We start from the raw sequence: 16,056 nt of genomic DNA, 5'->3' as shown, positions 1-16,056 counted from the left end.
TATCAAGTACCATACTGGATCTGTTTCTGTGACTTTCAGTTCAGTTCTGTTGCTCAGCTGTGGCCAACTCTCTGAGACCCCATGAACTGCAGCATTCCAGGCTTCCCTGTCCTTCAGTGTCTCCCGGAGTTTGTTCAAACTCATGTCCACTTTAATCCTCGTTTTGCTTTGTTTTCTCCTCACTTTTGTTATTAAGCATACATAATGGCCTGCATCAGGGAACCCTGCCCCCCTCTGCAAGACCCTTAAACTAAAGTGCCTTTGTTTAGTTTACAGAGAGATACTCTGACCCTGAGCACCTGTGAACGACTGTCACATTATTTTTTTTTTTCTTTATTAGTTGGAGGCTAATTACTTTACAATATTGTAGTGGTTTTTGCCACACATTGACATGAATCAGCCATGGATTCACATGTGTTCCCCATCCTGATCCCCCCTCCCACCTCCCTCCCGACTGTCACATTCTTGAGTTACTAGTACATCCCCCTGCCTGAGGCCTGCCATTCTAGGATATATTTGCAAAATATTAAATGGGCTTTTGCTTTGTTTCCTCATTTCCCCCATCTCTGATCCATAAAAGAACCTGGCATCCAGGCCCCGACAGGATGGCTATTTTAAGACGTTAGTCTGCCATCTTCTCAGTCAGATGGCTCTTCATGTAAAATCATATTCCTTGCCTCAACACCTCGTCTCTCGGATTTATTGACCTATCGTGCAGCAACCAGAGCAAGCTTGGACTCAGTAACAATGAGGCCTATCTCCTTGGCCTACAAATGGCCACATACTCACAGTGTCTTCTTGGGGGCTTTTGTCTGTGTGTACACACTCCTGGTGTCTCTTTCTTAAAAGGACAATAGTCCTATTGGATTTTGGCTCTACCTTAACAACATCATTTAACATCAATTACCCCTTAAAGGCCCTGTCTCAAGCCGTGACTTTGGGGGTTATGTCTACCACATATAAATTTTGGGAGAACACAATTCAGTCCATATAATACTGCCATACCCTTTTCCATAATGGTTGCACCATTTTACAATCCCACCCACACTGCACAGGGTTCTAATTTCTACATGTCCTAGCAGACATTTGTTCTTTTCCTTCTTTTTTTTTTTTTTGACTGTAGCCATGGGTGTGAGGTGTGACCATGCCCCTTTATGTGGGGCCTGGGGAAGATGAACTGAGTAGTCACACTTAAATATTGAATTCTTGGTATTTATGGCAAGTAGTATTTCCCTAATATGCCAGGCTTTGCAGGTGGGGAGTGGAGAAACAAAGGAGAAGACTGACATTTCCATGAAAGGGAGGAGTTACTTAAGAAAATCTGAGCTAACTGAACACGGAGTCTGTTTCTAGCTGGGCTGGATTACAGTTTCCTTAGGTCGTTGCATGCATTAAAAGTAATCCTTTCAAAGAAGGCAGAGCTCACACTTGCCTGGTATCATTTACAGCCTCAGCTGCAGCTGCAGCAGGGGTCCTGGCCCTCCTGCTGTCTGGTGGGCACTGAGAAGTCTTCAGAGAATGTTCACACCCGGTGCCTCGACAGAAAGGAAACCTGCTCAGAAAGAGAAGCCCAGGTATCAGAAAACTGGCATGGGGAGAGAGTGCTTAATCCTGTTTACTTTCATTTAAAACCTAGGGCCTTGGATTCAGTCAACCATGACTTCAAAATCGAAGGCAAATTGAACACAGGAGGGTCTCTTTGAAAAGGTCCACGCATTCTGTGAGGTTGTCCTTGGTTTCTAGAAAACACTATCCCATACAAAAGAACACTGCAAATTGAGAGGAATCAGAGCTTTCTTTTAAATATTTGCTTTTTAAGTTTTTAGCTCAGGATATTTTCCAGACTTAGTCCTCTGCATGAGTAAGTCATATAGATATAGTATATGCTTGGTTATAAAAATTCTCATATCTTTGGGACTTTGAAATGGTAAATATTCATGATGTGTGAAAGAGCATGATACATAACTGTATGATCTTAATTACATAAAAATAGAAGCTTCGTTGTGAAAATACACAAATGAGATCTAGAAGGACACATCAAACCATCAACTGCTTGTGCTTATAAATGACTCTGTTCTTTGCTTCTTGTGTTTTTGGGTTTCCTATTATGCACATGTTAACTTTTAAGAAATAAATGTTGTTTTAAAAACCTTAAAAAATTATATTCTCCATTTAGACATATGTCAAATATATCCAGGTCCAATATACAGAAACAAGATCTAAGTTCACTAAAAGAAAGACCATTATGGAGCAGCTTATGGGGAATGAGGGTCAGCAACTCATGTGGGTCAGAAGATCACTCCAAGACAGAAAGAGTTTGCAAAAGAAATTCAGCCTTTGGGAAAAGAAAGATCACATCCAGCCAGCACCACCAGAAGAGAACTTCAAAAAGGACATGGTATTTGAGTTAAACTTAAAGAGAGCTCAAGTTTGAGGCTTGTGGAGAAGGAGAGAGAATATCCTAGGCAGAAGGAAAGCAGACCGTAAATCCAGCATTGAGAATAGGAAACTTTGTGTATAAAAGAGTAACCGTAAATGGCTCAATTTGGATGGCAGAAATAAAGGTGAGAAGTTGGTTGGGATCTGGTCTTAGAGGTTCCCATGTTTTTATATAAAATTTGGAAATGTTACTATGCACTCAGCATTTTATGATTGATACATATACACCTACTTACAGAGCGAAATTTCCCTTTTGAAGTTCCAGTTCAAGACATGATAAACACATCCATATTTTAAGGAAAAATAAACTTTTAAATGTAAATTGTGCTTGTTACCTTAAAATATTGATAGCTGGTGGAAAGTTCCAGCAGTAAATTAAGATATAATATATACATACACAGGAAAGGTGGGGAGGGCATTTCTTCTTGTAGTTATGCAGCTGGCATTGAGAAATGAGGCAAGGTCAGAAGGAATTGCAAACACGTTTGGCCTTGAAGATCTATAAATAGGAAGCCTGCTATTTATACATAACCTACTTACAAATGCTCCTTAGTTTAAGTGCTACTTGGGACAGCCATCAGAACTTAATTCTGAGCTGTCCAGAAGCTCACAACTGCAGCAAGGAAAAGAAATTCCCCCCAGAAACATTATTATACATCACGGTTAATTCCTACAGTCCTGAAGACCCACCACTACACTGTCAGAGGTTCATAGATCACAGGGCTGATCTGAAGAAACATGGGAAACAGAACTCACTAACTTTTTTTTATTACAAAAGGTTCAAAACATACACAAAAGTATCAAAAATAATGACCCCACATACATTTCGCACATAGATTCACTAATGATCAAGACTGGCACATTTGCTTTGCCTATTTCATTTTTTAGAAAAATCCTGCGGCATTGTGAAGTGTTCCAGGCATCATTCTTTGATTCCTACAACTTCAGTTGGCATCTCTCATGCACAGGAATATTTTCTTAAATAATCTTAATGAGATTCACACAATGTTAACAATCATTCTTTTGTTTCATCTAAATGATAGACATTTATATTCAAATTGCCCTTATTGTGTTAAACATGCTATTTCTTAGATAGCTTAAATAAGAATCCAAAGAAGGTCCACTCTTGACATTGGTGGTTACGTCTCTTAAACTCTTAATTTTGAGCTGCCTCCTTCTTTCTCTCTCTTTTTCAACTTTTTATTTTATATTGGAGTGTAGCCAATTAGCAATGTTGTGATAAAGATAGTTTGAGGTGCACAGCAGCGTGACACAACCATACATACACATGTATTCATTCTCCCCCCAAACTCCCCCCACCCAGACTGCCACATAACATTGAATAGAGTGCCCTGTGCTATACAGTAGGTTGGTTATCCATTATAAATATAGCAGTTTGTACATGTCCATCCCAACTCCCTCACTATACCTCCCTGCCATCTGCCCTCCCTAGCCACTATAACCATTAAGTCCATTCTCTAAGTCTGTGCATCTGTTTTGTAAATAAGTTCATTTGTATCAAGTCTTCTTAGATTCTACATTTAAGGGATGTCATAAGATATTTCTCCTTCTCTGTCTGACTTACTTCACTAAGTATGGGAATCTCTAGGTCCACCCATATTGTGCAGCAGCCTCCTTCTCTTCCTCCTTTCTCTGTGCCCTTGACTCGATTAAACAAGGTCAGTTTTCTTATGTAATGTACCACATCCTGCATTTGCCTCTTTGTTTCCATGTGGTATTATTTAATTGTTTCTCTGTATCAAAATGCATTTCTGAATTGGATAGTGTCAGTTTTCTGTTATATTAATACTCTCTTTGAGCAGAAATGAATGAGCTAAAAAAGGATTTATTGGGATGAAGATAAGCTTTTTCTTTCTCCCTCAGAGAAGCAACACTGAATTTTAGTGCCAGCTTCTCAACTTAATTGTTGTGTAAATTCATACTTGTATATGTTTTAACTTCTCCAAGTTAGTTTTATCATCAATAATTTCATGGGGTTGCTGTGAGGGTTAAAGAAAGAGAATCTGCAAAGGACCTAATCCAGTGGCAAGCACATAGAAGAGGAACTGTTGTCAGACAAGTGTAATCTCCTCGGTTCTGTCTCATCACAACAAAGATTTGAAGTGACGGACATTAAAGCCCTCAGTGCATCACAGCTCTTGGACAGAACATGTCACAGCTCTTGGGTCTCGAACAGACCATGCTATAGCTCTTAGACAGACCAGTGTTACAGCTCCGTGTTACAGCTCAGTTTTATTTAGAAAATAGCAGGAAAATACATCCTCAAGGCGTGAGGGAGTGCCGACCCAACGACTGAGAAGAGAAGAGAGAGCCCCGGCTCTTTGGCTTCTCTTTTTATATGTTTTTTCCTCCCCTCTGGGCCTGCCCTATGTAAATTGGGCTAGCATGGAGTGCTGTTTCTGAGGTCCTCACGCCAGTCCTCAGAACTCCCTTTGACCTTCTTTTGTTCTATTTTTGTGGACTTTTTCCTTCCATGTCTTTTAGCCACTGCCATTTTGGACTCTTGTTTCCTATTCTACCTAACACTGTGAAATGGAACTTTCTAGATAGTTATATTAGTATCTAATTAGACGGGGGAGCCTGGTGGGCTGCCATCTATGGGATCATACAGAGTCGGACATGACTGAAGTGACTTAGCAGCAGCAGCTTATTTATGGTCAGAATCTCCTGAAGGATGGGCTGCTTCATGAAGTTATCAAGGCTTGGTTTACTTCCCAGATTTCAAAAGATAAGTATCTTACTAACTATGGAAACAACAGTTGGCTACATTTTTGTTGTTGCTCAGTTGTATCCAACGCTCTGTGATCCCACGGACTATAGCACACCAGGCTTCCCTGTCCTTCACTGTCTCCCAGAGTAGTTTGCTCAGATTCATGTCCATTGAGTCGGTGATGCCATCTAACCATCTCATCCTCTGTTGCCCCCTTCTCCTCCTGACCTCAATCCTTCCCAGCACCAGGGACTTCTCAAATGAGTCAGCTCTTTGCATCATGTGGCCAAAGTATTAGAGCTTCAGCTTCAGCGTCAGTCCTTCCAATGAATATTCAGGATTGATTTCCTTTAGGATTGACTGGTTGGATCTCCTTGCAGTCCAAGGGGCTCTCAAGAGTCTTCTTTAGCACTACAGTTCAAAAGCATCAATTCTTCAGCAGTCAGCCTTTCTTTATGGTCCAATTCTCATATCTGTACATGGCTACTGGAAAAACTATAGCTTTGACTATATTCACCTTTGTCTTGGAGGAGTCTAAATTATACAGATAGTCATTTACCCAACTTAAAACCCAGTTCCATTAAAAAGAGTAGCTATTTACGTTAGTCTTGACAAGATGGTCTAGGTCAAAAGGCCCAACAGCGTTGATCTGCACGTGAAAGAAAGACTTCATGAATTAAATTATGTCTTTTAACCCTTCCCTATTGCTGAAGGCAAAAAGGGTACCCAGGCTAAGAGACCTATAGCCAGTCTTGCCTGGATCAGTACAACGGCCTTGGAGTCTTCAATCTAGGGTTCAGGCTCTTGAGGGGGTTTCTTACAATCTGTAAGTTGGGCTGTTGCTGCTGCTGTATTTCTTCTCTTGGCTTGGGGCATGTTGACAGCAATGCTTCATCACTAAAGGCTACCCATTTCTTTCCCTCCATTTTACTTGGAGAGCACGAGAGAGGGAGCTTTGATTGCATGAGTCATTCTGTTATTCTATTGGCTTGATGATAATAACATTCTTCTTATTACAAACATCACAAAAAGTAATCCGTCTGTCCTCAATGTGCTAGAAATTAGGGTGATGGTTCTCAGAATCATCTGGACACTAGTTACAAATGTGTTATCTATGGGCCCATTTTCAGACTTAGTAAATCAAAACCCCTGGAAGTAGAACCCAAGAATTTGCGTGTTAACATGCACACTACAGCTTGAGAATGTATGAGATATTCTGGGATGAAATCTCCCACAGGTGATGAACTCGGTTATGAAATGGAGAAGCCGATATTTTAATCCAGGACTGCTGTGCCCAGAACTCCTATGCCCATTGACCTCTGCCACATTTCTAATTGCCAAGGACTGGCATGTAAGTCTCACCAAACCATTCCAATCAACCATGTGTACTATTTAGCTTATTAATGAACCCATCCATCTTCAAAGGTCTTCTGAGGGGGCTCAGTAGTGGTAAAGAATCCACCTGGCAAGCAGGAGACATGGGTTCAATCCCTGGGTTGGGAAGATCCCCTGGAGAAGAAAATGGTAACCCACTCTAGTATTCTTGCCTGGGAAAACCCATGGACAGAGGAGCCTGGTGGGCTACAATCTATGGAGTTGCAAGAGTCAGACATAACTTAGTGAGTAGACAATAACAACCATCTTGAATGCTTAAGATGCTGCATCTTTCCAATGCCCACTCCTTTCTGAAGACAGATTTTTCAAGAGTGGGGTTTCAGTCATTCATTCCCTTTATCACTAGTGATTTCTTTGCTTATAATCCAACCCCCTTAAACCCTTCCCACCTACTGGCCTGTTTTCCTCTTTATCCTTCTTTTTTTTTTTTTAAGATTTTTTTTATGTGGACCATTTTCAAAGTCTTTATTGAATTGTTACTATATTGCTTCTGTTTTATGTTTTGGCTTTTTGGCCAAAGTGTGTGTGGATCTTAGCTCCTCAGCTAGGTATCAATCCCACACCCTCTGCATTGGAAGGCAAAGTCTTAATCCCTGGACCACCAGGGAAGTAAATACCTGTCCTCCTTAAGTGAAGGAATTTCCCATATCAAATTCTGGCAAGTTTAACATACAAACTGAAAAGGCAACACACAGCCTTGGTACTGCAAAAAAAATTATAGAATTTCCTTAGATTATTTGTGCTTACTGACAGCAGCTTTTCCATGTGTATGATATGGGAAGTGGTAACTACGATTCTGATCGTAAGTCTGTCCTTGATTTAAGGACAGCAAGATGGAAAAGCTATGGTGCCCCCCCATGCAAAAGTATCTATGCTCATAGAAAGGGGTGAGAAAACAAAGCGAAACAAAGGACAGGAGACCCATGTTCAAACACTGCACACATTCTGAGCACAAAAGTTATGTCATCTTTACAAACAGTAGAGTATGTCAAAGAGAGTGTTATTACAGTTATTAAATCATGTCTGACTCTTTGCAACTCCATGGACTGTAGTCCTCTAGGCTCCCCTGTCCATGAATTTCCCAGGCAAGAATACTGCAGTGGGTAGCCATTTCCTACTCCAGGGGATTTTCCTGACCTAGGGATCAAACCCACAGCTCCTTGAATTGGCAGGTAGATTTTTAACCACTGAACCACCAGGGAAGCCCTAAGCAAAGGCCTAGCTATGACATTTAAAATTTTTCCACGTTCATAGAGTCAAATAGAAAAACAGCACAGAGCAGTAGCTTAGAGCCTGGATTCTGTAGCAAACTACCCAGCTCAAATCCTGGCCCTGTGATCATGTACTAGTTTCTTAACAGTTTGTGAATTATTTTCCTTATCCAAAAAAATGAGGTAGTTATAGTGTCAACTTCATAAATGTAAGTATTAAGTGAATTCATATTCACAAAATTCTTAGAACAGTGCCTGGCACTTAGTAAATTCTTATTCAAACAAATGTTATTTTATTCATTATTTGCCAAACAGCAGGCACTTTTTAAATTTAAGTATAGTGGATTTAATAATGATTTGTTAGTTTCAGGTACACATATATGTATATTTATTTTCAGATTCTTTTTCATTATGGGTTATTATAAGGTATTGAATACAGTTCTCTGTGCTATACAGTAAGTCTCTGTTGTTTATCTATTTTATATAGTAGTCTGTATCTGTTAATCCAAATTCCAAATTTATCATCCTCATTTCATTCCTTTTTGGTAACTGTAAGTTTGTTTTCTATGGCTGTTATTTCTGTTTTCTAAATTATTCGTATCATTCTTTTTAGATTCCATATATAAGAGTCAGACATGACTTAATGACTAAACAACAGCAACAAACAACATTTACTTGCAACATTTAACATTATTTATAATGAAAAAATCTTACTCTATATTGTAATGTCAGTGGTGTAGAAGTGTCTGGGTAGAGTATTTATCATCCATGTAGAAACTTTATACATTTTGGGAATAATGTTCTTATGAAGGAGGAACACTGGTTTCTTTGTCTATAAACTAAGTGCGAATATTCCACATTATTAACCTTACTCAAAAGACATACCACAGGTATCTTCAGTGAGGAATTTTATCTACTGTTTGTCTAGCATACATGAGCTCAATACCTCGTCGCTTTTCACTTGTGAACATGCTGTGATTTATTGCTCCATGTCACCCATCTATTAAGCATGTCACTAGATAAGCTTCCTCTTAGACAGTAAGATTCTGAAGGCCAAGAGCCATGTCTTCTATTAACACACTGCAGTGAAATCTCCCCATGAGTTCACGCTAAAGCACCAAGTCCCTCTAGTCCTGAACTTGTCTTTGCGTCTCACAAGGTTCTTCTGTGTTCAATGTCATATAGTTTAACTATCAATTATAAAGTTGTCTCAAGCTGAACATACATAAAGTCTGGCAGGTATCTCAAACTCTATCTAGCCAACAAACCCAAAGTAATCTTTAAAATTCAACTCTGTGGGAGACTTCCCTGGTGGTCCAGTGGTTAAGAAAGGCTTGCAATACAAGGGTGGGGAGTTCAGTCCCTAGTTGGAGAACCAAGATCCCACAGACAATTAAGGCCACAGATAGCAACTACTGAGCCCACGCTACAACTAGAGTGAACCCAGAAGGAAAGACCCTGCATGAGGCAAGAAAGATCCTGATGCACCAACTAGGACTCTTCTCAGCCAAAAATAAATATTAAAAAAAAAAAAATCTGTACCTCCTCAATATTTTCTCTCTTAATAGCAGAAAATTTTCACCTGTAACTTGTCTCACTCACACTCACTTCAGTCACTCAGTCGTGTCCGACTCTTCCTGACCCCATGGACTGTAGTGCACCAGGCCTCCCTGTCCATCGCCAACTCCCGGAGTTTACTCAAAACTCATGTCCATTGAGTTGGTGATGCCATCCAACCATCTCATCCTCTGTTGTCCCCTTCTCTCACCTTCAATCTTTCCAACATCAGGGTCTTTTCCAATGTGTTAGCTCTTCACATCAGGTGGCCAAAATATTGGAGTTTTAGCTTCAACATCAGTCCTTCCAATGAATATTAGGACTGATTTCCTTTAGCATGGATCCTAAAGGATCCTTTAGGATCTCCTTGCAGTCCAAGGGACTCTCAAGAGTCTTCTCCAACACCACAGTTCAAAAGCATCAATTCTTCTGAGCTCAGCTTTCTTTATAGTTCAACTCTCATCCATACATGACTACTGGAAAAACCATAGCCTAGACTAGACAGACCTTTGTTGACAAAGTAATGTCTCTCCTTTTTAATATGCTGTCTAGGATGGTCATAACTTTTCTTCCAAGGAGCAAGCGTCTTAATTTCATGGCAGCAGTCACCATGTGCAGTGATTTTGGAGCCCCCAAAAATAAAGTCTGCCACTGATTCCAGTTTTCCCATCTATTTGCCATGAAGTGATGGGACCAGATGCCATGATCTTTGTTTTCTGAACGTTGAGCTTTAAGCCAACTTTTTCACTCTCCTCTTTCACTTTCATCAAGAGGCTCATTAGTTCGTCTTCACTTTCTGCCATAAGGGTGGTGCCATCTGCATAAATGAGGTTATTGATATTTCTCCTGGCAATCTTGATTCCAGCTTCATCCAGCCTGGCATTTTGAATGATGTACTCTACATATAAGTTAGATAAGAGGGGTGACAATATACAGCCTTGACGTACTCTTTTTCCGGTTTGGAACCAGTCTGTTGTTCCATGTCCAGTTCTAACTGTTGCTTCCTGACCTGCATACAGGTTTCTCAGGAGGCAGGTCAGGTGGTCTTGTGTTTCCATCTCTTGAGGAATTTTCCACAGTTTACTGTGATCCACACAGTCAAAGGTTTTAGCAAAGTCAATAAAGCAGAAGTAGATGTTTTTCTAGAACCCTCTTGCTTTTTCAGTGATCCAACGGATGTTAGCAATTTGGTCTTTGGTTCCTCTGCCTTTTCTAAAACCTGCTTGAACGTCTGGAAGTTCATGGTTCATGAATTGTTGAAGCCTGGATTGGAGAATTTTGAGCATTGCTTTGCTAGCGTGTGAGATGAGTGCAATTGTGTGGTAGCTTGAGCATTCTTTGGCATTGCCTCTCTTAGGGACTGGAATGAAAACTGACCTTTTCCAGTCCTGTGGCCACTGCTGAGTTTTCCAAGTTTGTTGGAATATTGAGTGCAGCAGCTCTTTCACAGTATCATCTTTCAGGATTTGAGATGGCTCAACTGGAATTCCATCACTTCCACTAGCTTTGTTCGTAGTGATGCCTCCTAAGGCCCACTTGACGTCACATTCCAGGGTGTCTGGCTCTAGGTGAGTGATCACACCATCATGATTATCTGGGTCGTGAAGATCTTTTTTGTACAGTTCTTCCATGTATTCTTGCCACCTCTTCTTAATATCTTCTGCTTCTGTTAGGTACATACCATTTTTGTCCTTCATTGAGCCCATCTTTGCATGAAATGTTCCCTTGGTATCTCCAATTTTTTGTAGAGATCTCTAGTCTTTCCCATTCTATTGTTTTCCTCTATTTCTTTGCACTGATCATTGAGGAAGGCTTTCTTATCTCTCCTTGCTATTTTTTGGAAATATAAACTTCTCTCTAATCAAGTTCTATTTAAAAATTCTGCTCTCACAAATGTCTCATATCTGTCATTTCCTTTTAAACTGCACCAACCCTAACCACATTCTGGTCACAATTATCTTTCATTAGACCACTGCAACAGCCTCCCGAAAAGATTGCACTGAATTGAATTTCTTATTAGTAGAATCCATCCTTTGTATTGATATTTGTACTGCTAGGTTTCCAAACATCAATATAATCACATTTATTAATGTTAGTTGGAAGGTTAGGCATGAGCAACAAAGGGTGGCCTAGCAGAAAAGGAAGAAACCTGACCTCTAAATCCCACCCCAGACATACCCCACTGCTGCCCCAGGATAGCTCACAAATATGTTACAAAATAACCATACTTTTCCAACTCCAGCACAAGCTCTGAACCTACACAGTGGATACAAACTAACCACAGGGGCATCTACAACTCTGCACATGTGCCCTTGGTACACAGCTGTGTTCTCAACACAAGTGACCTTAAGCAGCCAGGAGCCCATTAAGGGTTCATAAATATTCTATACATACATACATACATCTGATTATATCGGCCTGAATTATGGGAAAGACATGGGTAATAGAGTCTGTTGTTATGTAACTTACAACTGTCAATCAAAACTGTCAGTCCATGCCCACCTAAATGAGTATATAAAAGCCCTGTTTTAAAAATTGCCATACCTCATCATTCCAGTGCCAGTGACTCTGTTGGCTTGGCCCACCTCTCCCTTGAGGTGCTCTTTGTCTTCTTCCCTTAATTAACTTGTTTTTGTCATAGGTAAGACCTCAGATTCTTCTGAGGAATCTGAAACCAAGAATGGAAGTCCGTGAGAGAGGGTCTTCTTTGACCTTCCCTACCCAGTAACAACTCAAAATAATTTATACCAAATAAAGTCCAAATTCCTTGCTATGGCATTCAAGGCTACTTGTGGACCTTGGTTTCAACCTAGCTGGCTAGCTTTTTGAGGTTAGAAGTATGTCTCCTTGAAACCAGGCTAGAACTATAAGTCTCCCTCACCCCAGCATTTATGTAGATACATTAGTTTTTCAATTTTATTTATTTTAATTGGAGGATAATTACTTTACAATATTGTGATGTGAATTCATCACCATGAATTGGCCATAGGCATACACATGTCCCTCCCTCCTGAACCCCCCACCACCTCCCTCCCCCACCATCCTGCCAGGTTGTCAAAGAATGCTTACTTTGGGTTCCCTGTGTCATACATCAAACTCACACTGGCTATCTATTTTACATATGGTAATGTATAGGTTTCAGTGCTATTCTCCCAAATCATCCCATCCTCTCCTCCCCCACTGAGGCCAAATGTCTGTCTTTATACCTGTGTCTCCTTTGCTGCCCTTCATGTAGCATCATCAGTAGCAGTTTTCAAGATTCCATATATATGCATTAATATATGATGGCTGTCTTTCTCTTTCTGACAGTCTATATAATAAGCTCTAGGTTTATCCACCTCATCAGAACGGACTCAGATGGTGTTCCTTTTTATAGCTGAGTAATATTCCATTGTGTATATGTACCACAACTTCCTTATCCATTCATCTACCAACAGACATCTAGGTTGCTTCCATTTTCCATTATAAGTAGCATTGCAAGAAACATTGGGGTACATGTGTCTTCTTCAATTCCATGTCCTTAGAGTATATGACCAGTAGTGGGAATGCTGGGCCATGTAGTAGTTTTGGAAATACCAAAACTAGAATTGGAAGTGGTCAAACAGGAGATGGCAAGAGTGAATATAGACATTTTAGGAATCAGTGAACTAAAGTGGACTGGAAAGAGTGAATTTAATTCAGATGACCATTATATCTACTACTGTGGGCAAGAATCCCTTAGAAGAAATGGAGTAGCCATCACAGTCAACAAAAGAGTCCAAAATGTAGTACTTGGGTGCAGTCTCAAAAATGACAATGATCTCTGTACGTACGTTCCTAAGGCAAATCATTCAATATCACAGTAATCCAAGTCTATGTTCCAATCACTAAAACTGAAGAAGCTGAATTTGAATGTTTCTATGAAGACCTACAAGACCTTCTAGAACTAACACCCAAAAAAGATGTCCTTCTCATCATAGGGGACTGGAATGCAAAAGTAGGAAGTCAAGAGATACCTGGAGAAACAGACAAGTTTGGCCTTGGAGTACAAAATGAAGCAGGGAAAAGGCTAGCAGAGTTTTGCCAAGAGAATGCACTGGTCATAGCAAACACTCTCTTCCAACAACACAAGAGACAACTTTACACGTGGACATCACCAGATGGTCAATACCGAAATCAGATTGATTATATTCTTTGCAGCCAAAGGTGGAGACGCTCTATACAGTCAGCAAAAACAAGACTGGGAGCTGACTGTGGCTCAGAGCATGAACTCCTTATTGCCAAATTCAGACTTAAATTGAAGAAAGCAGGGAAAACCGCTAGACCATTCAGGTCTGACCTAAACCAAATCCCTTATGATTATACAGTGGAAGTGACAAATAGATTCAAGGGATTAGATCTGATAGACAGAGTGCCTGAAGAACTATGGAAGGAGGTTCATGACATTGTACAGGAGGCAGTGATCAAGACCATCTCCCAGAAAAAGAAATGTAAAAAGGCAAAATGGTTGTCTGAGGTGGCCTTACAAATAGCTAAGAAAAGAAGAGAAGCTAAAGGTAAAGGAGAAAAGGAAAGATACACCAATCTGAATGCAGAGTTCCAAGGAATAGCAAGGAAAGATAAGAAAGCCTTCCTCCGTTATCTATACAAAGAAATAGAGGGAAACAGCAGAATGGGAAAGACTAGAGATCTCTTCAAGGAAATTAGAGATACCAAGGGAACATTTTATGTAAAGATGGGCACAATAAAGGACAGAAATTGTATGGACCTAACAAAAGCAGAAGATATTAAGAAGAGGTGGCAAGAATATACAGAAAAACTATACAAAAGAGATATTCATGACCCAGATAACCATGATGGTGTGAACACTCACCTAGAGCCAGACATCCTGTGGCCTTAGGAAGCATCATGACAAACAAAGCTAGTGGAGGTGATGGAACTCCAGTTGAGCTATTTCAAATTCTTAATGATGATGCTGTGAAAGTGCTGCACTCAATATGCCAGCAATTGGGAAAACTCAGCAGTGGCCACAGGACTGGAAAAGGTCAGTTTTCATTCCAATCCCTAAGAAAGGCAATGCCAAAGAATGTTCAAATTACCACAAAATTGCACCCATCTCACACGCTAGCAAATTAATGCTCAAAATTCTCTAAGTCAGGCTTCAACAGTACATGAACCACAAACTTCCAGATGTTCAAGCTGGATTAAAAAATGCAGAGGAACCAGAGATCAAATTGCCAACATCCACTGGATAATCAAAAAAGCAAGAGAGTTCCAGAAAAACATCTACTTCTGCTTTATTGACTATGCCAAAACCTTTGACTGTGTGGATCACAACAAACTGTGGAAAATTCTTCAAGAGATAGGAATACCAGACCACCCAACCTGCCCACTGAGAAATCTGTATGCAGGTCAAGAAGCAACAGTTAGAATCGGACATGGGACAATGGACTGGTTACAAATTGGGAAAAGAGTATGTCAAGGCTGTATATTATCACCTGGCTTATTTAACTTATATGCAGAGTATATCATGCGAAATGCTGGACTGGATGAAGCACAAGCAGGAATCAAGATTGCCGGGAGAAATATCAATAACCTCATTTATGCCGATGACACCATCCTTATAGCAGAAAGTGAAGAAGAACTAAAGAGTCCTTTGATGAAAGTGAAAGAGCAGGGTGAAAAAGCTGGCTTAAAACTCAACATTCAGAAAACTGAGACCATAGCATCTGGTCCCATCACATCATGGCAAGTAGATGGGAAAACAATGCATACAGTGACAGACTTTATTTTGGGGGGCTCCAAAATCACTGTAGATGGTGACTGATCTGATGCCAGGAAAGACTGAAGGCAGGAGAAGGGGATGACAGAGGATGAGAAGGTTGGATGGCATCACTGACTCAATGGACATGAGTTTGAGTAAGCTTCGGGAGTTGGTGAGGGACAGGGAAGCCTGGCGTGCTGCAGTCCATGGGCTTGCAAAGAGTCGGACAGGACTGAGTAATGGACCTGAACTGAATGATAGTTTTGGTCCTAGTTTTTTTAAGGAATCTCCATGCTGTTCTCCATAGTCGTTGTATCAGTTTGCATTCCCACCAACAGTGTAAGAGGCTTCCCTTTTCTCCACTCTCTCCAGCATTTATCGTCTATATCTTTTTGATGATAGTCTTTCTGACCAGTTTGAGAATACACCTCATTGTGGTTTTGATTTGCATTTCTCTAATAATGAGTGCTGCCTTAGTTCTGATGTACCGAAATCATTAACATAACTCTCCTACACCTGGATGCCTCAGCTGGCGATGTGCCCACACTCTGCATGTCCCAGCGCCACCACACTAAGACAATGACCTCCATGCCACTTCAGAGCCATATCCTTACCTTTTGGGTAACCAGCAGCACAGAAGGCCAATTGTGGACAATTAGCTGACTTGCTTTAGCCTGGAGACTCGAAAGGAAGCCCTGATTTACTTTTAATATTCCTCCGATAGATTTGACAGGACTCCAAAATTGCATGGAACTTGTAGTGATAAAACGTGACTTGAACCAAAAACCATGCGCGTACTGCTCTCCCCACCCCGCCCCATTCATAGCTTCGGTATTACAAGCATTGTGTTAATACAAGTCTGGAAACCAAAGAGGTACAGTGAAAACCAAAAATTCCCACAGCAGCCGCATCTCGGACCTGTCCGGGCGCCCTCTCAAGTCTCGCGAGAGAACAGGACAGACGCCGGGTTTTCCCTGTTT

General features: G+C 40.6%; 1 long non-coding RNA gene across 1 annotated transcript; it reads right to left on the bottom strand.

Moving 5' to 3' along the window:
• Nucleotides 1-1,431: 1,431 nt before the first annotated feature.
• On the bottom strand, nt 1,432-15,999 carry LOC122446648. The gene is made up of 3 exons (XR_006270952.1): nt 15,691-15,999; nt 11,878-12,001; nt 1,432-1,552 (listed from the first exon to the last, which is right to left on the bottom strand). It is a non-coding gene; the product is annotated as an uncharacterized LOC122446648 (long non-coding RNA).
• Between the last annotated feature and the right edge of the window lie 57 nt (nt 16,000-16,056).

Source organism: Cervus canadensis, chromosome 8 (assembly GCF_019320065.1).
Source record: "Cervus canadensis isolate Bull #8, Minnesota chromosome 8, ASM1932006v1, whole genome shotgun sequence".
Classification (NCBI taxonomy): domain Eukaryota; kingdom Metazoa; phylum Chordata; class Mammalia; order Artiodactyla; family Cervidae; genus Cervus; species Cervus canadensis.
This window is presented reverse-complemented; position numbering and strand designations above follow the sequence as displayed.